Here is a 26,733-nt window from a genome sequence, read left to right as displayed (position 1 = left end):
GTCATGGCTTCAGAGTAGTTTTCTGCTCCTGAATATAGTGCTGGATGGACCACGGGCTAGAGCTGACTACTAAATCAAAGAAGGTACTCATCAGTGTGTGTCCTGGCTGAGCTTTTTAATGATGTTCATGATAGTCTGGGTGTAGTTTTTCAGCAGCCACAGGGCATCAGTCTCCCTGGAGACTTCCACTTCCCTGGAGATAGGAGACGAGGTCATCTTTGATTCAGAAAAAGCCTGATGGAGGAGGAAAGCAATGATCTCCTTGGTGGATAATTGCTCTTCTAGCAGGTAAGTCATGTCTCCAAGGCAAAGAGGAGGGGAAGGATCTCTCCGGTGAACACCAAAAACCCCTGCTACTCTTCTCCAGCAGCCCAAAGGCAGCACACCTGGGGTTGCTGCAAGCTATGTTTCCACTTCTGCATGCTGCTGGTCAGAAGGCTAAATAAAATTATGTAAAATTAAATAAAATTAAACAAATTACCCTCACTTCATGCTGAGGGTCAGCTGAGGTACTTCTCTGCAGCTCTGCAGGACTAATGATTCTCTCTAAACTTGCAGGAAATTCAAAACTTTGAGGACTAAACTTCCATCAGATCTGTCTGACATGCCCAAGGAATTAAAAACCAAGGAGTTATAAAACTGTTAACAGCACAGCAACTTAATTTTCCTCAACAAGCAGACCAACAGCAATGTGGGGATATTGCAGGGAAGTGTTGCACATAGGGAGCAAAATATTCAAATGGGGCAAATACATCTGAATTTTCTTTTTTTATTATTGCTACTGTGAAGTAAGATAACACGCAGGTACCCCTGAAATGCCAGGCAGTGAAGGAGTTCAGGAAAATTTATTCTGAAAGTTGAGAACGCTAGACTTACAAAAAATTTCTTGCAGTGCTGCAAAAAGCACTGGGCCTGAGAAAAAAAGTCACACCTCCTGTTCTTCTTCGGGCTTTATCATTGCTGGCCCCCTTCAGCTCTCCCCGCTGGCTGCAGAGGGCCATAGCATGTCTGCGAGTGTTATCTCTCCCCTCACATACAGGAGAGAGAGCCTGAGAGCCTCTCTGGAATGTGGGGGGAGAAATCATCAAAACTGCCTTTGAGAAAAATGTTTCTTTTAGGTAGAAAAGCCTTCCTAAGCAAATAACTCTGCCTCCTTGTAGTAAATCTTTCACAAGAGTATTCTATTGTCAGAGTTACTTTCTTTTTTCATCATTGTTTGCACTCCTCAGAGTACTTTAGGAAAAAAAAAAGACTCAGAACATTTCCTAACAGACTCCTCTACATTTTAAACTTTGGGAAAAATTAATTCAGGGGCCTAAAGGGTTAAAGAGACAGCACAAAACTATCAATAAAATTCAGAGGAGAAATATTTATAAATGTGACATCAAGGAGAGCTAATCAATTTGTCAGTTACTTAAAGTTGTTCCCTCAACCCTATGAAGAAAAAGTAAATTATTGTGATGGTACTTTCAAGGAGAAATCAACTTGTGCCTTCAACACACAAGAACTTTGAACAGTCTAGGTAGATGTAATTCCATCTTCATTTCTCTGCTTATTCAGTAGACAGCAGGCAGGGATGTGGCTTACGGAGAATCTGGACTTCTTCTGGTTAAGCTGTTGATAGAGGTGTGAGAGAAAATATATCTAAGACATAAACATTGTTCTAGGACACTGCTGTCATTCCTGACACAGGGATGTTTTCATCAGTATCCTTTCCTGACCAGCCACCTCCACCATCCCTGTATGGTGCCAATGACAAAAACAAGTCCTGCTAGCTGATCAAAGGTCTGAGAAAGTAGAGGTGCTCCTCAGAGATGAAAATGGCTCCTGCCCAACCTGAGTTGTTGAGCTGTTGACTGAGTTAATTCATATATTGCACAAATCACTTATTTTTGTTTGGCTTCTGGAAATTCACATCCAGGGAAGAGTTTTTTATAACCAGTAAAGTGCAGTTTGCCAGTGACTCTGCGTCCTGAAATTTTTGCCTGCTGCGAGTAGAACAGTTTACACTTTCAGTGCAGGTTGTGGTGCTGGTGTGTCAGTCACTCCTTCTTCTCCATTATAACCTAGTTGGATTTTTAACACTTCTCTGAGAACCCAAGGCCATACCTACTGTGCAGAAGCTCTGTTAAAAAACACTGAGGCTAGTTTTTAAGAACTGTTTGAAACACACAGTAAATCAGTCCACAGAATGGTTTCATTGGAGATATTTTAACTCAGATCTTGAAAAGGCCTTCAAAACCTTGCAGAAATTTACTACATATAAATTACAGTACTATATACTGTAATGAAGTATACTATATATAAATTATGTGCAGCTGCTGTTGCTGTATAATGATGACTTTCCACCTCCTAGCTCAGATACAATAAACATTTACAATACTTCAGCATGGAGCAAAAAAATGCCCGTAAAAAAAAAGCTCAAAGCTAGCCCTGTATCTGTTTTTTCCTGCTCACAAAAATTATCCACAGCACCTTCCATGCTTGCAGAAGCTTCAGACAAAAGCCAGAGAGAAGGAGGCCAGTGAGCTGTGAGACTCAACTGCTCTGACACTGGTGACCTTGAAGAGTCATTGAAGATAATTGTTGAGGACCAGGAATCAGAATGGGAACAATTTCAGGAATGGAAAAAGATGTACAGCGATTGAAAGGACTTTATGATACGGACTTTACCGTTATTATGTGTTTATAAATATACACATTGTATGTTTCCCCAGGATTTGTATTTCCCGGGCAGGCCCAGGCATCCCTGCTTCCCTGCTGCCCTCTCGGATAGGCTGAAGAAGCTGCAGAGAGGAGACAGTTACCATTCTCCCTTTCCTTCCCCGGTTCCTCCCATGTTCCTCCCCCTTTGCCTGTGTCCCTCCCCTGATTTGTTCCCCCGTTTGTCTGTCTCATGCTCCACCCCATGTTCTAGCCCTCTCCCTGCCTGAACTCATAAAAACCCCGTGCACACCTCAATAAAGCATTCCATTTGCACCTCTGCCTTTAGTCCAGACCCGTCCGTGCTGTGCCATGGCCCCATTCCCCTCCCCCTTCAGACCATGGCAGATAATGGCTTAAAATTTCATAGTTTGGCCAATAAAATAAAGGAATTAAGGTGCCAGCATTTTTTGAAGAATTCTTGTTAGCTTATTCTTCTGGCTAGTGAAATGAGCAGGTCAAATATTTCAGATATGGCATTGAGATTATTTCTCAAGCCAAAGCCACATGGTGTCAAGCAAAGCATGGACTTGTGAGGCAGCCAAGAGGCTGTGTATCAGAAGCAGTGCTCAGCACCACCATAGGGCAAGAGCTCCAGCAGCACTCACCAATGGTACCTGCTGCACCTCAGCAGGATGGAGGTCAGACTTATCTTTGTGCTAACTCCAGCATGAAATCAGTGCCATGACTTTACCTCCCTTGGTTATTGAGATGCTTCTAGCAGACATGCATGTGGACACAGAGTCACCCTGAGAAGGGAGGATGGAAAGGCAGTGCTGCATCAATGGCCATGCAAGATAGCTCCAGCAGTTCTAAAATGAATGTGCATACAGGTGTGCAGAGATACAAGCCAACCTGGGAGCTTAAAATTCAGAAAATTCTTAATATTGATTGACTGTGAAACACTTCTGGTCTAGTGGTAGGTGGTCACTGGGATCTGTCTCCTGAATTTTTATTTAGACCAGGCTGAAACTTAGGAATGGTCCTGTGCAGGGCCAGGAGTTGAACTCAGTGTTGCTTGTGGGTCCCTCTCAACTCAGCATATTCTATGATTTTGCAAAACATGAGCTGTCTCTTACCAAACCAAATAAAACCCAGAGAAGCTGGAATGCCTTGCAAAGCTGGCTTCAATGTTGTTGAGTATACTGAGTACAGTGAGAACACAGAGTATCATTGAGTAGACCGTTTAAGAGGAGGAAAAACAGGCATCAACTTTCTAGGAAAATGGCTCAGACTGGGAGGGCTGCAGATGATCTCTGCTGTTAAGCTGAAAGCTGTGCTCCAGGGGCAGTGGGCAGCTGCCTGCTGAGTGACCAAAGCCCTTCCCATATCTGCCTCTATAAGACTGCAAATATGCAAACTGAGAAGAGTCCACAGAGTTTGGGGATGCCCTTGGTAAGAGTACATATGGTCTTAATACATCACGGAGGCAGTACAGACACTATAGACACAGCAAGGGCTTCAGCTGTGAGGATTCTATTTTTCCTTCCTGATTCATCCTTTAGTTTGCTTACTTCAGTTTTCCTAGGACTAGAAGTATCCCCTGAGAAGGTGCAGAGAGAAGCACTCTGGAGACATCTCGGATTCCAAATTAGCTCCAAATCTATTAGGCCCCAATCAGTTACAATTGACAGGAAAATCCGAAATTTAAATGATCTCCAGAAGTTGTTGGGAGCCATTAACTGGATATGTCCTGTGCTAGAGATCACAACCAGTGATCTGCACCCCCTGTTCGAATTATTAAGAGGAGATGCAGATCTGTCCTCCCCAAGATCCCTGACTCCGGAAGCGGAAGAAGCCCTCTCTATTGTAGAGGAGAAAATATCTGATCGGCAAACGAATCGAAGGATGGAGGGACTGCCATCCTCTTTAGTCATCATTAGAGAAAGTAGGCAACTGTTCGCCATCCTGGGCCAATTTTCGGTGAATTACAAGGACCTCTACTTGGGGATGGCTATTCCTACCTCACCAATTCCAAAAAACTATCGTGACAATGGTAGAAATGATTGACAAATTACTTTTTAAGGGGTGTACGAGAAGCTTAGAACTCAATGGAAGAGAACCAGATTATGTCTATCTCCCATTGACTTCTGAGCAGCTCGAGCAGCTGCTGCAGACTTCCATTGACTTTCAGATTGCCATCAGGGGTTACCTGGGAGAAATAAAATTTCACCTCCTGGCGTGCCAATTTATACAAAGACTAACACAAATTCCAATGAGATTAAAAACTATCCAATTGGAAATTCCCATAAAGGGAGCCAAAAAACTCTTTACCGATGGGTCTGGGAGAACAGGAAATGCAGTCATAGTTTGGCAAGAAAATGGAAACTGGCAACAGGATATCCACAGAGTACAAGGTTCTCCTCAAATTGTGGAATTATCAGTAATTGTTCACGCATTTAAAATTTTCAAAAACGAAGCAATCAATATTGTATCTGATTCGGCCTATGTGGTGGGTATAGTGAAAAGAATTGAAAATTCGTACTTAAAAGAAGTCTCAAACAAACGCTTATTCTACTTATTAAAGGATTTACTATTTTTAATTCATAGCAGAAAATTTGGATATTACACAGTTCATACCTGATCTCATACTGCACTACCAGGTCCTGTGGTGGAGGGAAACCTAATTGCCAATTGTTGGCAGGTATGGCTGAAATACCTAATCTGTACTAACAAGCCAAACTCTCTCACAAGTTTTTTCACCAGAATGCACGGTCACTACAAAAGCAATTTGGCCTAAAATTAATCCAAACTAAAGAGATTTAAAAAGCATGCCCTGATTGTCAGATGATTACTCCATTACTCCCAGAAGGGGCCAATCCTAGGGGATTGGAACCATTAGAGATCTGGCAATCAGACATCACACATATACCAGAATTTGAAAAACTTAAATATGTACATATGTCTGTTGACACATTCTCTAAAATGATTGTGGCCACCGCACACTCTGGGGAAAAAAGTAGAGATGTTAAAAAACATTTCTTATCGGCATTTGCTAGGACGGAAGTTCCAAAGCAAATAAAAATAGATAATGGACCCTCCTATGTGTCTACAGATACCAAAAAATTCTTTGATGACTGGGGTATTCACCACACACCGGGGTCCCTCATAATCCCACAGGACAGGGTACTATAGAACGTGCCCACCAAAATATAAAAAACCTGTTGAAAAAACAAAAAAGGGGGAGTATGGGTATGGCTCCCCAAGAAAGATTAGAAAAGACAATGTACGTTCTAAATTTTTTAAATCTATTGGAAGAATCGGACATGCCCATAAGTAGAAGTCCTGTTGAAAGACATTTCAAATCAGAAAATTGGCAGAACACAAGAAAGGCAAAGATATTATATAAAGACCCTCTGATAGTTGGACAGGCCCCTTTCCTCTCATCACCTGGGGGAAAGGGTATGCCTGCATCTCTGCAGATACCGGACCCAAGTGGGTCCTGGCAAGGAGAGTGAGGATATTTCAAGACACAACATGCGGACCGCTAGCACCTACATTATCTCCATCGTCATCGGAATAGTTGTCATTGCACCTGAACCCACACCAGCTGTCCCAATCTGGGCATTCCAACAGATAGAGAATACTTGGGTGAAGCTGGCACGGGAAACTTAATAATGATGTAATATGTCTTTCTATTAATAATGTAAACAACTTGTTCCAGACATGGTATCCCCCTTGACAAGGATTTTAAAAAATATTTTGAATCCCCTTCTTATACAGAGGCAGAGCCTATTGAGTTTGAAACCTTAGGCTCAGTGATCACCAATCGGTGTTTCAGATTCGTATCCCGGTCCACTTCCTGAATCAAAAAGAATGATGTCACTCCTTTTAAAGATCTATACAAGGATACTTCCTTATGGTGCACCACCACCACACCAGAAATAATCACTGCGGAAGCAGTAGGGTCCAAACCTAGCATGTTGCCCCAAGGAAAATTCCTCATCTGTGGGGAAAGGGTATGGATTGGGATTCCTTCATACCCCATTGGGGGACCTTGCACAGTCACTTTGTTTCACCCACTTAAGTGTAAGTTAATTAATGAAAAACCCGCTACCCTCATTCGGCAAAAACGAGATTTCAATTGGGCAAAAGCAAAATACCCCGCTGTAGGGCCAGAAGCTAGACCCTTGACCCCCAGACCACCAGTATGGTATATAACCCCTAAAAGACCAGTCACAGTCACAAGAAAAATTACAGCGACTCAATCATCTCCAAAGAAAGACTGGAGGTTCAACCGTAGCTATGCGATTGAATTCTATGGAAAGGATTCTCTTAATTACCCTACCCTCCAGTCCCCACTTAAATGGCAGAAAGATGCTCCCTTGACTTCCTCAAAAGTTGCTTTAGTTCCCCCAGGCACCTCGCATCCTCCAGTGGGAGTTCTTCCCATTCCTAAAATTCCAGAGGACTGTGACCCCAGTGTTGACCTCTGGTCCACTACTGATAATTATTTCAGTTCTTTTATTAGTGCAGGTATAGTACATCACATGCCCTCAACACTCTAACACACATGGGGTGCTGGTTGGCGAAAGAGACTAACACAACCAGCATCACCCTGGAAGGCTTATTTAGAGACACGCAGAGATTAAAAGACGTGTCCCTCCAAAATAGGGCCACTATAGATTTTTTGTTGCAACTACATGGCCATGGGTGTCAAGACTTTGAAGGCATGTGTTGTCTTAATTTTTCTGATGACTCAGAGTCCATATCCCATAGTATTAACACCCTACGTAAACTCATTGATGATATTAAATTTTCCCCTAAACTTTCCACTGACGACTTGATAAACTAGGCTCGCCTAATCTTCCTAATTGAGTCAAACAAATAGTGTTAATACACTCTGGAATTTTGATTACTCTTTTTGTGTTGTTATTAACCATTTGTTGTGTTGTAGCCATATGCAAAAGGTTCATCCCCAAATCCATCTTCTTAACTTTGTCTCAAGAAAACAAAGAAGGGGGAGATGTGGAGGATCAAGAAACAGAATGGCAGCATTTCCAAGCTTGGAGAGACCTGTATGGTGCTTGAGGAAAACAACAACTTATGGACTTCCATGTTTTTACCCCAGTTCTGAACACAGTTTAATGTACCCATATATATATATTTTTGTACTAACCCCCTTGATTTGTATTACCCCAGACTTGTCTGAACTTGTCCCCAGTTGTTTCCCGCCAAAAGTTGTTTACTCCCTTGCTCTCCCCTGCTTTCCCGCTCATCCCACACTGATTGGTCGAAAAATGCTGCAGTGCGGAGTGAGCTCCCGTTGGTCCCAAGCACCTGACTCCTCCCAGGTTCCTCCCTCCTTCTCCCTACTCCCCAATCCTGTTGTACCCTGAGATGTCCATCCTATGCTCTGCCCCGGTTATTGGACCTCCCTCACCTGAACCCTATATAAGTTCTCGTTCCTCTTAATAAAGTGGCCATTGCACCCCAACCTTCCACCTTGTTGGACCCCTCTGTGCAGTGTCGCGTCCCTATTTCCTTCCCCACCAGGCCATGGCAAATAACCACTAAAACCCCCAAACTACGTGATTTAAATAAAAGCATAATAAAAATTCTAAGTATGCATGGATAAGAAATTACTAAAGTGGCCACTTATGTATGAATGTGAAAGCTCTATGAATGAGAGAAGCTGTGTGAACATGACTTGGAAATACTTTGTGCTTCATGTGCCTTGAGCAAATTACACTTGCATAACACAACACTCGTTCTCTAAGGGCCCTTTCCTTGAAATGGAGTTGAATTTCTACCAATTACATGCAGGCCATTGGGGAAGTGGAAGTCGATGTTCAACCCAGTTTTGCTGAAGCCCTAAGATAATAAAGTTGTTGTTTATCCCAGATACACATAAAACCTTAGGTAGAAAGTCCTAAGTGAACTTGCGTATTACACTTGCACTGTTTGTGGAATTATAAAAGTTGCACTGTTAGTAAAGTTATATGAACAATTTCAAGAAAGGCCTTATCATGTTAGGCCCTGATTACACAGATGGTTAAAATAAGTTTAAGAAAAAAGTTAAGAATTGTTATGTTGCTTGTCGTAATGTTAAAAATTGTTCTATCACTTGTAATAAAAAAGAAAGGGGGATATGTAGGGGTCGGGTTTCAGGAAGGGTGCTGAACAGCACCCTGGGAGATGTAGTTTCCCAAGCACTCTATCACATGGGCAGTGATATCCCCATGGCGATTGGGTGTTAAGGTCACATGGTGGGACGTGTTAACATATATCTAAGCTGTTGTCTCATTTGAATAAAGAGGATTTGGCAGTGAACCTTCAACCATCTAGCTGGGTCTGTATAATTTATTTACTTATTATATTAATAAGCAATAGGGGCACTGAACTGGGGAGTATCATTCCTGAAATATGACACAATATTATCAGCAGAAGTCCTTCGTCATGAGTATATGAGCTCTGCATGTGATAAAGGTGTAATTTCACATTATTGATATTACTACATCACTAATAGTAATGCAATTATTATTGTTATTATTGTTATCAATGTTATAATAATAATATATTAATGATATTAATATAATTATATAATATTGACTTTAAACAGACTATTATAAATTTAAAAAAAATTGAATATGTGGGTTTGTAGCTGCTAGTCTTCTGTAAAATATGCCATGGCATATTTTTATCAATGAATTATCAGTCCCTGTTTGGGTGAGTATGATATTAACACTGGACATACCAAACCAAAACTTTTAATTTTGGCCAAGTAACTAAGACAAATAAGGAACGGCCGAGCAGCTCTAAAATAGGTCACCCTTCTCATAATCTCTGCTCTTGTTCAAAATAATTTGTTCTTTCAGTCAATGTGTAGGAGTAGAAAAGACTTTATGTAATGAAGCTCAGCACAGTGAGTTTAAGTCCCTTTGAAAAGCCTCTGATTTATTTATCACTCTCCCAACCCTTGCTAGTCCTCACAGCAGGCAACTGGGGGAGTGAGTGGGATCAGACTAGACAAGTCATCACCGGCCACTGCAGGAAACAAGTGGCACTGGCTTCAGGATCCGCTGACCTGTGCATGAGGACAACTCTCTGTTGAGATGCTGTCTGTGTGCTTTAGCTCAGCTATTAGACTGCTTCCTTGGGCAGCTGGCTGCTTATATCCCTAGTATTCTTGTAATAATGGTGTCACAGTTATTTCAGAAATTGCAGTACGTGCAGTGGTTGAGGCAGGGTTAGTTTTAGCATGATCTCCTCTGTTGGTCAACACTTTACTCATATCTTTGAGAGATTTAGTGAGAGCATGGCCTGTATGAACTTCAGTGCAGAATGACTCTCTTGATAGCCAGGGAGAAGGATAATTACTGTGGGTTAAAGCTTGAAATACAAGCATGAAATCATCTCCACAGAGAGAGCAGACATAGTCATGTTCTTCTAAAATGTATTGAGACTCACAAAAATATCAACAGGAGTGAGGTTATTTTGGTTAGCAGAGAAAAAAGAGTTAACTTGAGAAATGTGTTGTGGGATGTAATTGAAGGAAGAAATTTGGCTTACAGTTGTTGGCAGGAATTAAATATATTTGGTTCAAATACTTTTCAATCAAAAAATATAGAATATTTTTTTGCCAATAGAGTAAACTAAAATTGATGGAAACTGGCATGGAGTCTAGGATGGGAAAACGCGCAAAGAAAATAATCATAAGGAAGTCTAGGGGCGTTGCCTGGACACCACCAACATGAAAGTAGGATAAGTTGCTAAAGAGAAGGGGAACTTGCCCTCATGCTGGATGAAAGTAGAAGAAAAAACATGTCTCAAATCCCATCCTGTTCCAGAATGGTAAAATACTAGAGTTAGATTTATCAAAAATATCAACCTTCCTCATCACTCAAAAATTACTCTGAGTATATTTGATTTTAAAATATTCTTCCATTTATAGTTCTGGGATTTTTGGCTGAACATTGTGATGACTAACAAGAATTACGCAATTTACCCAGGGAAATTAAAAGCTTCTATGAAAATCATGCAAAGTTTTGCTGCACTCATAAATACTGCTTCACACCAACCTGTCTTTTTGATTGAGTTTTGTTTAAACCAATGGAACATGGAAATATAAATAATTTTCTTGTAAAAAATCAAAGTGTATATAAAATGTACAGTGTAATAATGTTAGTGCAAATTACATGACATTCCTATGGCTGTGAATATTTAAGTCCATGTCAATGAATGTCAGCTATGTCACACTTACCAAGATAGAAGGATGTAGGTAGTTGCAGTAAAATCAGATGAATTTTGCAAAGCATTACTAAGTAAACATCTCACCAACACATTTTCCCCTGAAATCTAAGATACTTAATCTACTTACCACATGTCAAACAACTTTTCACAGAAACTATCACTCCAAAAAATGTTGATGGTTGATTTCTCCAGTTTTGTGGAGGCCACTGATATGGTGACCCTTTTCATCTGTTTCCTACAGAAGGACACACAGGACATAACCAAAGGCAGTCAATAGCCTCCTCTGTTGTTAAGGAAGAAGCAAAATATCCTAATTACTACCCTTAAGCAGTGCTAGGACAGCTCGGGTAACCTTAACTCCCAGTGCAAAGTACAGCAGGGAGGACTACGTTACTTTTTCCTACCTGGCAGTGAAATTCTAAAGCTGATGATGATGGAGAACATTTGTGTATTCCAGCAGAAAATTACTCATAAACTCACGTATTGTTTTAACACATCTTTATCATTTGATCTAAATTCTATTTAGAAAATTTGTAAATGACTGGATTTGTCACTTTTATGGCTTATTTATGCACTCCCAAATGACTTGATGTCAAGTGGTGGTCTACATATTTATTGTTATCTTCCTATGCGTAACAAGACAGGGTTGTCTTGTTGTGCATATTCACTAAGGAAAATGTTTCCTGCATTAATGTGTCATCATATATTAATTCAGATGAATGCTTGAAGATGTCTAAGAAGGGTTCATCAGCTGCAACAAGAGAGGAGGCACAGAAGAATTCACTAGAAATTCCTTCAGAATATTGCTAACTTTTATTGTACCCCAGCTTGGCTTAACCCTGAAGTGCAGGTTGACCTGAATTCAGCTAAAAGAAATGTCATTTTGACTTATTTCAAACAGGCATCATCCTGCCTACTGCCCATATCCAGGCAGGCATGCAGTTTGGAGATCTCAGTGGATGGCAGGGTATTTAGGTCTGTGCAAGGAAGCAGCCCAGTAAACAATCCCATGTGAGTTCTAATTACATGAGCTGCAAAGTGGTGGTAATGATGGCTGTGGACAGCAGGCTTTCTCAGCATGCAACAGTCTACTTTCATTAAACAAGGAAAACCTGCAGCCTTGTCTACACATATTATTGTTAATCTCAGTCAAGTGTCGCAGGGCTATTTCAGGTGGGAAAAATGTGGATGTGGGGTCCTGATGCAAAATTACTTCTGTAGCAATGAATTTACTAATATACAGACTAGGTTCGAAAATCATTCTATAGATTCTATAGGTCCCTCTCCTGAAGCACTTGGCACCATATTAAAAACAGCATCCAGCAGTCCTCTAAAGAATCCTTAGGGTTCTCCTTCAAGAAGAACAAGGACTGGTTTGATGAAAACTATCAAGAGATCCCGGAATTGCTGAGGAAGAAGAGAACTGCTCATCAAGCACACCTTGCAATGCCTTCCTGTCACGTAAGAAAAGCAGCCTTTCATCTTGCGTGCAGCAAGCTCCAAGAGAAACTCCGTGACATCCAGAACAAGTGGTGGATCAATCTAGATGAAAAAACTCAATTATGCGCAGATATGGGTGATCACAGAGGATTCTATGAGGCCTTGAAAACAGCATATGGGCCTACATAGCAGGTCCAAAGCCCTCTAACTCAGCACAGATGGTCAAACACTTCTGACAGACAAAACCTCCATTCTGAATCGATGGTCTGAACACTTTCAGACTCTCTTCAGTACCAACCGTGTAGTCCAGGACTCAGCAATTCAGTCCATCACACAACAACCGGTGAAATATGAATTGGATACTGCCCCTACTATGGGAGAAACTCTTAAGGCCATACAGCAGGTGAAAATCAGCAAGGCAGCTGGAGTTGATGGAATTCCTCCTGAAATCTGGAAACATGGGGGCCAAGCACTCCATGCTAAATTTCACGAGTTTGTGGTGCACTGTTGGGAACTAGGCAAACTCCAATCAGACCTTCGAGATGCAGTCATCATCACTTTGTATAAGAAGAAAGGAATTAAATCAGACTGTTCAAATTACCGTGGTATTACTCTGCTCTTCACTGCTAGCAAAATCCTGGCAAGAATACTCTTAAACAGACTAATACCCACTATAGCAGAAGGAATTCTACCTGAAAGTCAGTGTGGTTTCAGAGCCAACAGGAGTACCACAGACATGGTATTTGTTCTCAGACAACTGCAAGAGAAGTGTAAGGAACAGAATAAAGGTCTCTATGTAACCTTTGTTGATTTCACCAAGGCTTTCAATACTGTGAGCAGAAAAGGTCTATGGCAGATTTTGGAACGTTTAGGTTGTCCCTCCAAGTTCCTTAAAATGATCATCTCACTCCATGAGGATCAACATGGCCAAGTCAGATATGGTAATGCACTTTCTTGAGCCCTTTCTAATTACCAATGGTGTGAAACAAGGCTGCGTTCTTGCACCAACCCTATTCACAGTCTTTTTCAGCATGATGCTCCAAAGGGCCACGGCAGACCTCAGTGATCAGGATGGTATCTACATTCGATGTCGTACCGATGGAAGCCTATTCTACCTAAGGCGACTGAAGGCCCACACCAAGACCTTAAACCATCTTGTCCGGGAGCTGCTCTATGCTGATGACGCTGCCCTTTTCGCCCACACAGAAGCAGCTCTGCAGCGTTTAACATCCTGCTTTGCAGACGCTGCTGAGCTCTTTGGGCTGGAAGTCAGCTTAAAGAAGACAGAAGTTCTCTATCAACCTGCACCTCAGGAAGTCTTCCATCATCCCCATATCACCATTGGCCAATCAGAGCTCAAATCAGTCCAGCAGTTTAATTACCTCATCACCTTGGATGGTAAGATTGATGGAGAGATAGACAACAGGTTAGCAAAGGCATATAGTGCTTTTGGAAAACTCCATAAAAGAGTCTGGCGTAATAAACACTTGAAGAAAAGTACAAAGATCAGTGTTTACAGAGCCATAGTGCTGTCTACTCTCTTATATGGATCCGAATCATGGGTCATCTACCGCCACCACCTACATCTCCTAGAACGCTTCCATCAGCGCTGTCTCCGTACAATCCTAAACATTCACTGGTCAGATTATGTGACTAATATGTCTATTCTAGAACAAGCAGCAGTCACAAGCATTGAGGCCATGTTGCTGAGAACACAGCTGCGCTGGGCAGGACACGTCTCCAGGATGAAGGACCACCACTTCCCTAAGATCGTGTTTTATGGTGAACTTGCCACCGGCTGCTGCAAGAGAGGAGCCCCAAAGAACAGATACAAGGACTCCCTGAAGCAGCATCTCAACCTTGGCCATATTGTTCAACATAACTGGTCTACTCTGGCCTCAAGTTGGGAGGCCTGGAGACACACACCATCTATAACGCTGCTGCTTCCTTTGAGAACGCACACAGGATCGCTCTTGAGGAGAAAAGACAACGCAGAAAGAATCGTGCCTTGCAGAATATACCACCTAAGGAGTCTTTCTGCTGTGCCTTTTGTAATTGGACATGTCTATCTCATATTGGCCTTATTAGCCACCAGCGTGCTTGCAACAAATGTGGATAGAGCCTTTCCCAAAATCTTCGTTCGCAAAGCCTAGCCATGATGATGACAGAATAGTCTCCTCTTATGGTAACCATGTACTCACATTCTATTTCTTACAAAATGTAGCCCTTTTAGCCCTTTTCCTAGTAGACAGACATCAAATTTTGGGTAAAATAACAGTTGGCTGTATTTTGTCATTCTTTTCTCCCTGACTGTAAAACGCTGCATTAAATAAGCATCTCAACATGTCTATGAAGTAAGTGTTACATTAATTAAGATATGCATGGCCCTGGAAAGTCTCCTGCAGATCTAAGAACTCATACCATAGCAGAATAAAAAACAAGCCAGCTTTCTGTACACTAAAGAAACCAAACAGTGCTCAAAGTGAAAGGCAGAGAAATATTTTTTATAAGCTCTATTCCACACCATCATTTTCCACTGGAAATCCATACCAATAACAAGACACTAGAAAGACCAAGCTAGAACGACTCACTGTAAAACTTAGATTAAAAGTGAAGAATATGGCCCTTATATCCATTTTGGCTTCTTTTTTTGGTAAACTAATTTAAAACTAAAAATTATGCACGTCACAGGGAGTTTGAATTTTACAAGATGTTGTTTTGTTCTTTGTGTTTAGAAACATGTCTGTCTTGGAAACAGGATCTGGAGACTAGCAGGTGAGAATCATGACAGAGTAAGTGTACTTCAGCATCCCAGCCCTCACGATTAGGGATAAAAAAATATTATCTTTATTGTTACTGTGTTTTTTCCTAAACAGTTTTCAGACCGGCTGAACAACCTGCTAAGGGATTTTTTCAGAGAGGAAGGATGCTAGTCTGTAGTATATTCCATCTCAGATGTTTTGGGTCACTGGTATTAAACCTGAGGTAGTGTTACCACTAACCCAAACATCAGAGACGAAAGATGCTACATCCTTAAAGCCCTTAAAAGGATGGTGTTAAAGAATATACATCCAACCCACACTGCAGCATAAGGAAAGAAAAAGCAACAAAAAGGACTGCTGCTGTGTCCTGTAGTTAATTTTTGTCTTACTGAAGATGACATGACTGATCAATAGATATTTTTTTGCCATACATACAAGGTTTTCTTCACAAACACTGAATTCAGAAATGTAGTTGCTCTTTCCTGAAAGTTGATACAGGAACTGTCCTGTACAGCTGTCTCAGAAAGGTACTATAGTGCAAGCCTGCACTATACCTTTGGAAACATGAATATATTGGTTTGACAAAGGTGTGTAGAAATGCAGGTGAGATTCCACTGGGGTGCCCTTGCTGGCACTCCTGGGGCTGCAGGTGACCTTGGCTTCCAGCAGCACCTCAGCAGGGAGGCTGGGGACACCAGCACCTCTCAGGCAAGTAGCATCTGCACTGCTGGGAAGCTGCTTTTGAAATGGGACTCCCACAAACATGCAGGGTTTTCAGGATTCTGGATGTGCAGTAAGGGCTGTAGCCTTAAATCCCAGGAGCTGTAGCTCGTTGGAGAGCTTTGCAGCTTAGGCTGTCTGGTACAAATTAATTTCCAGGTTTTTCTAAAAGTCTTCTGGATGAGTTTTCTGTATGTGTCAGTGTATAGTTAAATGCCTTAAGGTCAAATAATCAGGCATTCATATCATGGCATAGCTCTGTACATCACCATCTAAACAGTGCACACTGTTTAAATACCTAAACAGTACTGTACCCTCCAAGAGTGCAAAGTCTACAAAAATGTGAACATTGAAGTAGTTGCCAGTGAACCTGTATTGTAGCTATTTGTACATCTATTTTAAATAAAAATTAATATTTTTTAATCAATTTGTTTTATGGACTGTAGTTGCCATTTCTGGAATGCATTATCCATCAAATGATTTCTAACAACATTCAATAGCTGAAAATGTTCACATTAATTTCATTAGACAAATATTAATTTTTTTCTATGTGTAATTATCCCTTTGACCAGCTGTTGTCATGGGTTCTTTGAGAAAAACACATAAAAAGAACTCATTATGAAAGGGAAATCATTAAACTTAATTCCTAATTTCCTGCCAATGACTGAGTTTCTCGTGGTTCTCATGGATACTTTCAAGGACGGAGAAAATATCAACAGGAGAAAAAGCACATCACAAGTAAGAAAGAAATGAAATATTTTTTGAAAAAGATGTCTTTATCTATCTAGTATAAGCAAACAGGAAAATGTGCAAGTGTTGCTTAGATGATTTTACCCTTCTACTTTTCATCATAATATTCCCTAAAGTGTTCTGACACTTCAAACTTCTTACATCTGGCACTCAGAGTTAAAATGTGCTATGACAGACTGTAGGACTCAATTTGACAAAATTTCTGATTTTGCTAAAAATGAAAAGGCAAAGAGAACGCTGAAAAAGCAGACAAGTCAAAAGAAGAGATAATGAGAGATTAAATAACATGCAGAAAAGAATTAAAAGAAAAAGACAGAGAAACGCTTGGAAGGATTAGTGGCAGTGAAATGATGGAAAGGGCATCTGGGCTATGAGAGCACTTGCAATGTGGTTATTCCTCACAAGAGGAATTTGGGTATCAGAGGATAAAGGCAGCTCACCCACCTTCCATATTTTGAGATGCTGTTGGAAGAGCTTATCATGCTGTAAGAAAGAGCTATAGCTTGGCACAAATATGTAGCCTTGAATCCCTATTATATCCCACATCTACACACAATGGTCCAAAGGAACAAAATGCTCACTATGCTGCTCCACGGGGACAGGCAGAAGGAACAATCTCATTGGGAGAGTTTATCATCCTGCAACTACTAGATGCATAAAAGCTGTGAAAGCAGTAATGTATTAACCTTGAGAGACCAAATTTTTCCTGTGCAAACCATAAGGTATGGAAAACCTTTCAAGTCAAACAGTAATTTCTAGTTTTCTTCCAAATTCTGGGTGCTAAGAAGTCTCTTTTATGTAGCACAACCAAACCAGATTGGTCTTAGAAGATGCCTGTCTCCTAAATGCCAGCTACTTTTGGCTTTTTGTATAATTACAAAGTCCTGACAGAAGCAGTCTAGACAATTAGGTTGGTCCTTCCCAGTTAAAGGTGTGGGACTGATATCTCACGCAGCACAGCTCTGCTGTTCTGCTCCTTACTTTTCTACTAACCCACTTCCTGTCCATCAGAAAACATAGCACAAAGTGGGGAAACAGAGGCAAACCCTCTTGATCTCTGGGTTTCCCCTGTGTACTTATAAATATACACATACGTGGGTATAATTCCACACATTTAGTGGAAAAAATGTATCTGTATTGTTCTTTGTTTCAAAATAAACTATTTTTTTCTGCTCAAAAATATTCCCATTACAGATTACAGCATTTTGGATCACTATGCCAAGCAAATCATCTTACACAGATATTCTTTTTTTCTCCTTGTTTGATATATTTTAAACTACCTTTCTTTCAGGTAGTCTACTTTTTCTAAATATCTGCTTTTCCAGGTTAAGTTTTCTGATCATAACTTTTCAGACAATGGGGATTTCTTAAATTATCTGATCAAAGTAAAAATGCCGTTCTGCAAAGTAGTAGAACAAGGATTGTGAATACTTACTCTGCTACTGTATAACTAGTAGATTTGCTTTTAATAGGTTTGCAAGTAAAAAGAACATAAAGTTCTGCAGAAAATTAGCTTACCCGAATTGAATAATGAGGCTGTTGCCAGATTAGAGGGACAACTCCTCTCCTCTTCTTGGACTACCTCCACATCTTCAGTGTTGTCTCCCCAGGACCACAAGAATAAGTGAAATGCTCTGGCATCTTCTTGCAACCTCCTAGTGAAGACACTATACACATGAAAACCGCCCATTTTCAGTACTGCCTGGCTGCGTTTCATACAGCAGATACTTCAGCAATATGAGAAGTCCACTTTTCTTGAAAACAGATTATAACAAAATATAGTGAAAAAAACAGATTTTTGTGGTTTTTTTTTTTTTCATTTGGAATGCATCAGCTATACAGAGATACACAGGGATAAACAGAGTTAAACAGAGAGTGATACAAACAGATATACAGAGATACTACATTAACTCAGAAAGACATAAAAAATTTTGAAATGCTGAAGTTTTTAAGCAGGAAACAGTTTTATGTCTGTGTATGCTATTCAAATATTTAAGATCAATCAGGAAAATGTCCATCACCTTATAAAAGCATCAAATCACTTTCCAGAGTAATTGCCAGTGTGATGCACCCCAGTGATTCACCCACAACGCATCAACCCAGGTCCATGATGCTTCTCAATTCAACAGATATGAACGGACCAGAAACTTTCCGCAATGCTCAAGTACTGCTTTTTGGGGCTTCAGAGTGTTCTCTGGTGCATAAAATTGTTCAGCCAGAAGCTAAAAGGCTTTTCAGCTTCATTTCAGACAGAGTCTGTTTCAGATGTATTCACAGATGTAAAAATACTGCTCTCTTAATGTCATATGAGACAAACCAGTAATTACACCTGTTGCCTTAACACATCTACTTTTGTTTCGTCTTTTATTGATGCCTGCTTGTACAAGACAAGAAGTTAGCCCTGTCTGACAACAAGCCTTTTCTGATCAGTAATGAGTACAAAGAAGGGTAAGTTGTAGTTCCAATAACACATCAAGGAGAACAGGTGCTGAATATTAGGTGGTATACCTATTCTTCTTGACTGTATATGACAAAGTTCTAGGTTAACATGTTGGAAAGCTTTGATTGCAGTTATGAAACAAGCTCACATTAGAATGTACATACCCAGGACTGAACATGCAAAATGAAGCGACCATTCTGCATTTTGGATGACATAGATTTCACAAAGGTGTGATCTCAATCACTTGTAAGCCATTTACATGATACTGATCAGTTTCCTGAAAATTTTTGCTTAGTGGGAAAATCGCAAGAATCATGCCTAGTCTTAGTGGGTGGGTATCTTGGTTTATTGACAATGTGTCCCAGGAGGTGGGACCTCCAATGGAATAGAAACTCGTCCCCCTAAATTACAAATTTTTTTTTAAATTATGAGGCATTCCACTGGCATATGAAAATTAATAACAATTTCATGAAAAACAAAGAACAAACCAGAACAAAACAACAACCAAACAATAACAGAAAAAAACTGTCACCCAAAATGCAACACAGTCCCAACGTGGTCACATGATCACGACGTAGGTGGGGCAGAGTTGCAGCTGCATGAGTGGCAACAACGGTTGTGGCAGCCATGCAGAACGGTGACTCTGGGCAGAGATGCTGGCAGCAGTGGCAGCAGTGGCAGCAGTGGCAGCAGTGGCAGCAGCAGTGAAGCAGGTCCCCATGGAGGTTGGCAGTGGGCAGGTGGTGGCAGCAAAGCAGGTACCTGTGGCAACTGGTAGCAGGCGGGCGGTGGCAGCAAAGCAGATCCCCACAGCTACAGCGGGCAGGTGGCGAACTCCTCTGAGCCACAGCCCCAGGACAAAGAGAGACAGTTCCTGTCTCATCAGCCGCTTCTGTCCTTCTTATACTCTCACAGTATCTGTGATTCAGATTATATATATATTTACATGCAAGTTCCAAATGAGTCTCCAATCAACTTTTTCCTTTTCCACTACTCCTAATGCCAGTGCTGGGATGCAGCAGGAAATGAAGAAGACCACAAGAGTCCTCCACAGTCTCTCATTTCAACTGAAATTGAAATTGCTCATTGTGTTGCAGGACCCCAGTGCCACTAGCAGAATCAGGAGGCAATTCTAAATGTGAGCATTGTTAAGTCAAAAAAACCCCTATAAAAATCCTTACATTTCCTTGGGATATTGAGAGCTTACAAAGGAAGAAGGCTGTTGGGAGGGGAAATGATTTTAAGCAGAAATGACCTATGAATATGACCTATGAATAAGTTTAGGAGACAAGAAAAAAATTAGTTTCTCTGAATTTGTTCAATGGTAGTTGAAATAGATTAAGTGCATTGACCATAAAGATCAGTAAATGTTCTGGGTATTGCAGTATTTGGAACTCTCATTTATGGTGTATGCAGTCAGTTCCTCATATAATTTATACAGGGTCAACAGGAGACACCTCAAAGAACTAGCAGGAATTGAAAAATGGGCACCACTGATGATGCTTCAACAGAGATGTGAAAGTTGTCAGGGACTACTGCCAAGAAGATTTACTCTGAACATCCAAGATACTTAACATGTAGATGAACACACAGACATGCTTTTTTGTCAAAGGGTAAAAATACAGAATACTGACAAAGACTAAAACTGTACTTTTTAACTGTAAAAAGAATTAAGATAGCTAAGGAGCCAAGCAGAATTTGAGGCTGAGATGGCAACAGAAGATGAATATGGAAAGTATCTACAGTTTATAATTTTTAATAATATTTCCTTTTGTTTCTATAGCTAAAATAAATGACATTCTGATTCTAAGAAGACTTTGAACTCAGTGGCTACTGTGCATGCAAAGGAAGGAAATAAAGAAGCCTGAACTTAATACCTGGAGAGACATACGAGTTACGAAGACATAGGTTCCACAGTGAATCATGACATTTCTCTGAAAGCTAGGCAAAGACCTAAAAGCAAGACCCATATAGAAGAGATTTCAGAAGGACTGAAAGAGGAAAGAGCTACAGCTGTCCCACTAACCCTGACAGATACTGAAGGAAACACCAAAACCTGTCCTAAAGAAAATGTTGAGGAGCAGTGGAAGCATTTTAAGGTTTTGCCATTGATCTAATAGTTTATGAACTTGGGATTTTGCAATGATATAAAACTACTTGAGTCAATCATTAAAAATAATTTTAAAGGCCAACATGACTATTAGTACTGAATCATAAGAACTGATGGGTTTTACCATATAGGAATAAAAATCTAAGGCTGAAGCTGAGAAGAATCATAGAATCAAAAAGAACAATTGATGGACATATTTTATTTTGCAAAAATACTTGTCATGCTAGCAAGATAGAGCGTCATAGAATAGGCCAAAATATGTAATACTACAGAATACCCTACAAACCATTTAAGGATATAATTTTCTTTACATATATTTTTCATATTATAAAACGAACACAGATACGATATAAAATAGGCCAAGAGTAGTTTGAAATGTATCAAATACAGATTTGTCAATATTTATATGTATTAACTAGGGAAATACTGAAGATGCCAGACAAGTTTAGAATAAAAATGAAGCCTTATAAAATTTCTAAATTAATATTAAAATTTAGTACTAACATTGCTGCAATTTAAACCAGAACTCAAAAATAAAAGAGCTGTATATTCAGTCTTGCAGATCTGAATCACAGATTCATAGAATGGTTTGGGTTGGAAAGGACCTGAAGGATCATTTTGTTCCGTGAACACTTGAACAATTCCAGTGATGAGGCATTCACAGCTTCTCTGGGCAACCTGTTCTGTGCCTCACTACCCTCACAGTGAAGCTTTCTTCCTAGTATCTAATTTAAATCTACCGTCTTTCAGTTTAAAGCTGTTACCTCCTGTCCTTTCCCTATCTGAAGGGGAAAAACATCTGCTAACATCGGAAGTACCAGATCTTGATACTTGGTCCTCTAGTAGGGTCAGCTGTTGGAGGTGCCCTAAGAGACTCCTACGACTGGTGGAAGAGACTTAATGAGGAGAGATCGGAGAGAGAAGAAAATATCTCGCAGTGCACTTATGCTGTCATGCACAAGATATGATTATCATAACCACAAGAGTGTCTGTTTCCAGTGTTTAACTTGGTTGTGCAATTGTTCTCTTGTTGGCATAATGTGTTTTACTATGAGAATATATGATTTCCTTCTCTGTACCCATTACCTTTTCTCCTATTGGTTCTATACAAACCCTTTCTCTATTTGTCCATGTTTAGATAGGTTCCGCCCCTTGTTACCATGACTGGCCGCTCTTTTGAGTACTCCTCCCAATCTCCTCCCTAAGTTCTAGAAAGATCCCTGCTCTCTGTTTATAAGCCTGTGTCCGTGTTCAATAAAGGGCCATTTTGTGCCACATTGTGACTTGCATGCAGAGTGGTCCTTCTGGGTCATGCATAAGGGGGGTTACAGCTCTCCCCCCGTCAGTCAGCCTGCTTCTTCTCAGCTGTGAGAACGTCTCGCTGGATTTTCTACCATTGTGTGTAGACCGGAATATGGTCTGACTACATGGTTTGAATTGCTGCACATGGCTTATGATACACCAATGCTGTGTGACTCTGCTTTTTCTCTCCTTTATTCCCAGGAGCTGCATTAGACCTTCCTGTACATGTTATTAAAGAAACTGTGTCAGGTATCAACAACAACAATCAAAGAAATAGCTAAGGAACATTAGCAGAAGGCTAGCAATACGGTTAAAATATTAGAGACAAAGATGTACATGAAATGAAGGGAAATTAATCTCCAGTAAGTTGACTCAGTTTTTCATAACAGTTCAATTTAGACTCTTCCCAGTACTTTGTCATAAGGAGGGTTCTCTCACTTCAGGAATACATTTTGAAGCCTGCACTATCCTAGGTTAGTGGTTGAATCTGTACTGTTATCATTACTGCCAAAAAACCCCGTAGCTGGATAAAAATACTCAAAACTACATTAAGATGATGAAACATTTTGTGGAGCTAAGTTGCAACTGGTTTTGTGAGAAGCTATGTTTAGTCAAATTAGAAGAGCAGAAACAGGATTACTGGTATAAAATGCAAGAAGAAATGTTCTCATTACTGTGCAGCTGTGGGTGAAAACAGGACTTGTAGTACTGTCTACAGCTAAGCTTGCCTGAAGCTTCAGGCACACTTTCAATACTTGTAATATTCTAAAGCTCTTCACTATTCTGGCTACAATATTCTGTACTGGCTACAACAGTCTATTTCTTGACTCTCACTGAATCTCAATTAGAAAGTTTCAGGTAAAAATATTTTCACTGTGGAGGACAAGAGTTAAAGAGTATGTGTTTGTCTGCATACTATGAAACTTCTTACAATGGGCTGGGGAGAACTCATTGCCTGAGATACTGTTTAACATGACAAGACTTGAATTTGTTTACTGGGATGCCTATGTTCATTTGTTAGTGTGGAGATAAAATCAAGCAAAAACCAACATTTGAGGGTGTACTTAAAAACTGCGTTACAAGAACTTTTCCATCTGAAACACAAGTCTGATGAAAAAAGAAACAAAAATCCATAATAATTCAGACTGAAGAAACACAGAGAAAAAACAAGGCAAAATGATGTGCAAGTGGTGTTAAAAATGTGGTTCTAGACTAGAAGAACAAAATCATGCTCAGCTTTTGAGCCTAAGGCCATCTTCCAATACTGCCTTCAAATATGTCTGGTATGTATTTCCATATTACCATTCTCGCTGTATTTTATATTCTGAATGATGGGAGAAGAGAGGGTGTTTCAAAAAGAGGTGTTAACTAAAAAATTAAGTGTCTTTTGAAATATAAATACCTACAAATAATTACCTAACTATCAGAAGCAACAAAGTAACTTTTTTTTTCAAGAAATAAGCAAAACCAAACCAAACCAAAGACTTTTATTTGACCTAAATAACTAGAGAAATCTGGGGCTTTGGGTCAGAGTCTTAAAAAGCATTAGAAAATATTTAAAAAAAAAATGCATGGTGCTTAGTATTGAGCAGTACATTTGTTTTATCAGTTTAAATTAAACTAATTAGAGTAATGACATATATAGATAAATGAAATACAGTTCTGACAAGACTGATAGCTGCCTTACCCAGAAAATGTTCTTCCTTTTTGATAGGTATACTTTATATGTTGGAAACAAAAAACATATTCTCCTTGGTTTCTTGTTTGAAATACCACATCATTCTTTTATGTTTGTTTGTTTGTTCTGTTTTGTTTTAGCTTATAAAACTTTGAAGCAATATGGGGTAAACAAGTATTTTCAGATAGCCTTCTTTTATTTCTAAGGCTAATAAAGGTTTATTTGTATGTTTAGAAGTATCATTCTCAACTGCACAGGTGTTAAACCCATGGTTTTGTTAAACATTGAGATTTCTATTTGAATATTGTTTGAAGTCTTCCTATGATCTTTCTGCTAGGTTCTGCTTCAACTTAAAAAAACATAGCTCAGAGAGAATTCAATGTGCAGAATGACTCATTTTGTTGTAAAACTGTTTATAGTGAACTGCTTTGAATTAACTCTAGAATAATCTCACTCTGCCTGTTGCAGCAGAGCCACATACTGCCTTCTCACCCCAGATGTCCTTCAACCCCAGGACAATGAGTATTTCTGCAACTAAACAGCCTAAACTCCTTTGATCCTTTTATAAGCAAATCTACTTGCTGGTTGGATAAAAAGGTTGGTTGATAATTGGTTGAATTAGACCAATTTGGAAATTACAGTGTAATGACAGAATTTTAATGTAAGGAAAGCTTATGCTGGTTTATGTGGAAGAAGAATCAGGAGGCTTGCCAGCACGTTATTTGGGACCACTCAATGCACAGATCATAAAAACACAGTACAAGGCATATTGAGGCTTGTGTACACCACTCCCAGACAAATAGCATCCATGTACTGTTCTACTTGCGAGATTACTTTCTGTAGGGAATATGTCTACACAAACAACAAATTTCTGGTCTTTCTTTTTCTTGAAAAGGAAAATGTGATCACTTGTGAAAATAACTGTCATTTAAAGATATCAGAGTATTTCAGTATTTTGATAAATAACAATTTCTTTTGAACAGAATATTGTAGTTCTCTATACCTATTGGCTTTGTGAAGAGTATTAATTTTAACAGAAAACGCTGTTTACCTGAAAAGCTGCTTATTCTATGTTTTGACTGTAATGTGAAAACAAAAAGTGACACACAAGGCACATGTATATATTGAAATACTTCTGTAGTCTTTTTCACTACTAAAAGGGAAGAACTAAATTCATATTTTATTCTCTTGATTCCTGCTCATTGAGTAAACCCATTATTTACAAGAAAGCAGACCTTTTAAAGAGCTTCCATTTTAGCACGTTTCTTCTTTAATTTAAAGATGTCATTTCAAAAATTCTGACACATAAGCTTCCTCCAGACCTTGATCCATTCGGGCTTTGCTACCTGATGGTTTTGCTTTTAGGTAGTAGAAGCTAATAATTTAGATTTACTTACAGGGATCAAAGTAGGCTGACCTATCTGTCATTTTCTATCTTGAATTTTTTTTTTTGCTACGACTATCTTTGGCTTTTCCTGGTCCTGAAATGTCATTTATCTGACAGGACTCATCAAAAACAACCTCCAGTGGTTCAGAAGTTATTTTGGCTATTTTCTCAAATACTTTAGATACAATTCCAAGCCCCCAATCATTTGAAAGCACCCATTTTATCTCAATACTTTTAATTTGTATTCTTCCTGTTCTGTTCAGCAAAAGTTGTACTGTCAAACGCCTGGCTGCAAACTTTTTTGGGAAAGTTGAATACAGGTGGCCAAAACCTCAATGGTGTGAAGAAGTGTCTTTTGAAATGAAACCCAAAAGTACCCTACATAAAAGTATGGCTCACTATACACCAAAAGATTTCTTTTGCTTGTTTGTTTCATGGAACGTAAAGACTTGTTCTGAAATCATCCTGCTGGTATTATTTTAATTAAAAAAAGACACTTTAGATAGCGTTAAGCATCCAAAAATGCAGTGACGGGGCTACTAATCCAGTATGCTGCAATGACAAAACAACTTTTTTTTTAATTTAAAAAATACGAGACTGGCAAACGCCCATATCTGGCGGGTTCTGCCTGGCCGTGCCCTGCATTTTGCGCCCACCGCTGCCGAAGCGCAGAGCCGGTGACGAGGCCGGTTATTTTCTGCAGCGTTTACTGTACCTGCACGAGCAAATCCCACTGAACCTTCCCTCCACAAGGTTGCCGCGGCTTAGGGACGATGTCTGCCCGGCCGGGGACTCACTTCACGTTCCCACCTTCACACAGGGTCTGGGTGTACCCCGACCCCAAAGGAGACCGCAGATATCACAACGCAGACACTCCCTACCCTCGCTCTCCGCGGAGACCTCCGGAGCCGTTTGCCCTCCAAGCCTCTCGTACGGTGCAGCTGTGTCCAATGCAGAAAATAGATGGGGAGGTGGGCAGGATAAGCCCCCTCCTGCTACGTCCTCATGTGCATTGCCGCACGTATACATAGCCGAGCCGCTGCTCCCCTTGCACCTCGCTTCGCGCTGCCCGCTGCCACCGAGGGTACAGCCAGGGTGGGGGGCCTAGGAAGGCAAACTTTCCGCCCGGCTGGGCCAAGGTGAGGGTTTCGTCCTTCTTTTAGGTTCAACGTCAGCGCTGCAGCTCCAGCCTCCCTCGGTCGCGCCACTCTGAGTGGAGGGCGGCGCGGTGGAACCCTGCGCTCGTTC

At 40.2% G+C, this 26,733-nt stretch overlaps 1 long non-coding RNA gene across 1 annotated transcript; it reads right to left on the bottom strand.

The window, feature by feature from the left end:
* Nucleotides 1-1,359: 1,359 nt before the first annotated feature.
* LOC108493629 lies at nt 1,360-26,236 on the bottom strand. The gene is made up of 3 exons (XR_001873546.1): nt 18,087-26,236; nt 11,024-11,131; nt 1,360-1,614 (listed from the first exon to the last, which is right to left on the bottom strand). It is a non-coding gene; the product is annotated as an uncharacterized LOC108493629 (long non-coding RNA).
* Nucleotides 26,237-26,733: the final 497 nt, after the last annotated feature.

This window comes from Lepidothrix coronata, unplaced genomic scaffold (genome assembly GCF_001604755.1).
Source record: "Lepidothrix coronata isolate B3197 unplaced genomic scaffold, Lepidothrix_coronata-1.0 Scaffold18, whole genome shotgun sequence".
Classification (NCBI taxonomy): Eukaryota; Metazoa; Chordata; class Aves; order Passeriformes; family Pipridae; genus Lepidothrix; species Lepidothrix coronata.
The sequence above is the reverse complement of the archived record's forward strand: the minus strand, read 5'-3'. Positions and strand labels throughout refer to the sequence as shown.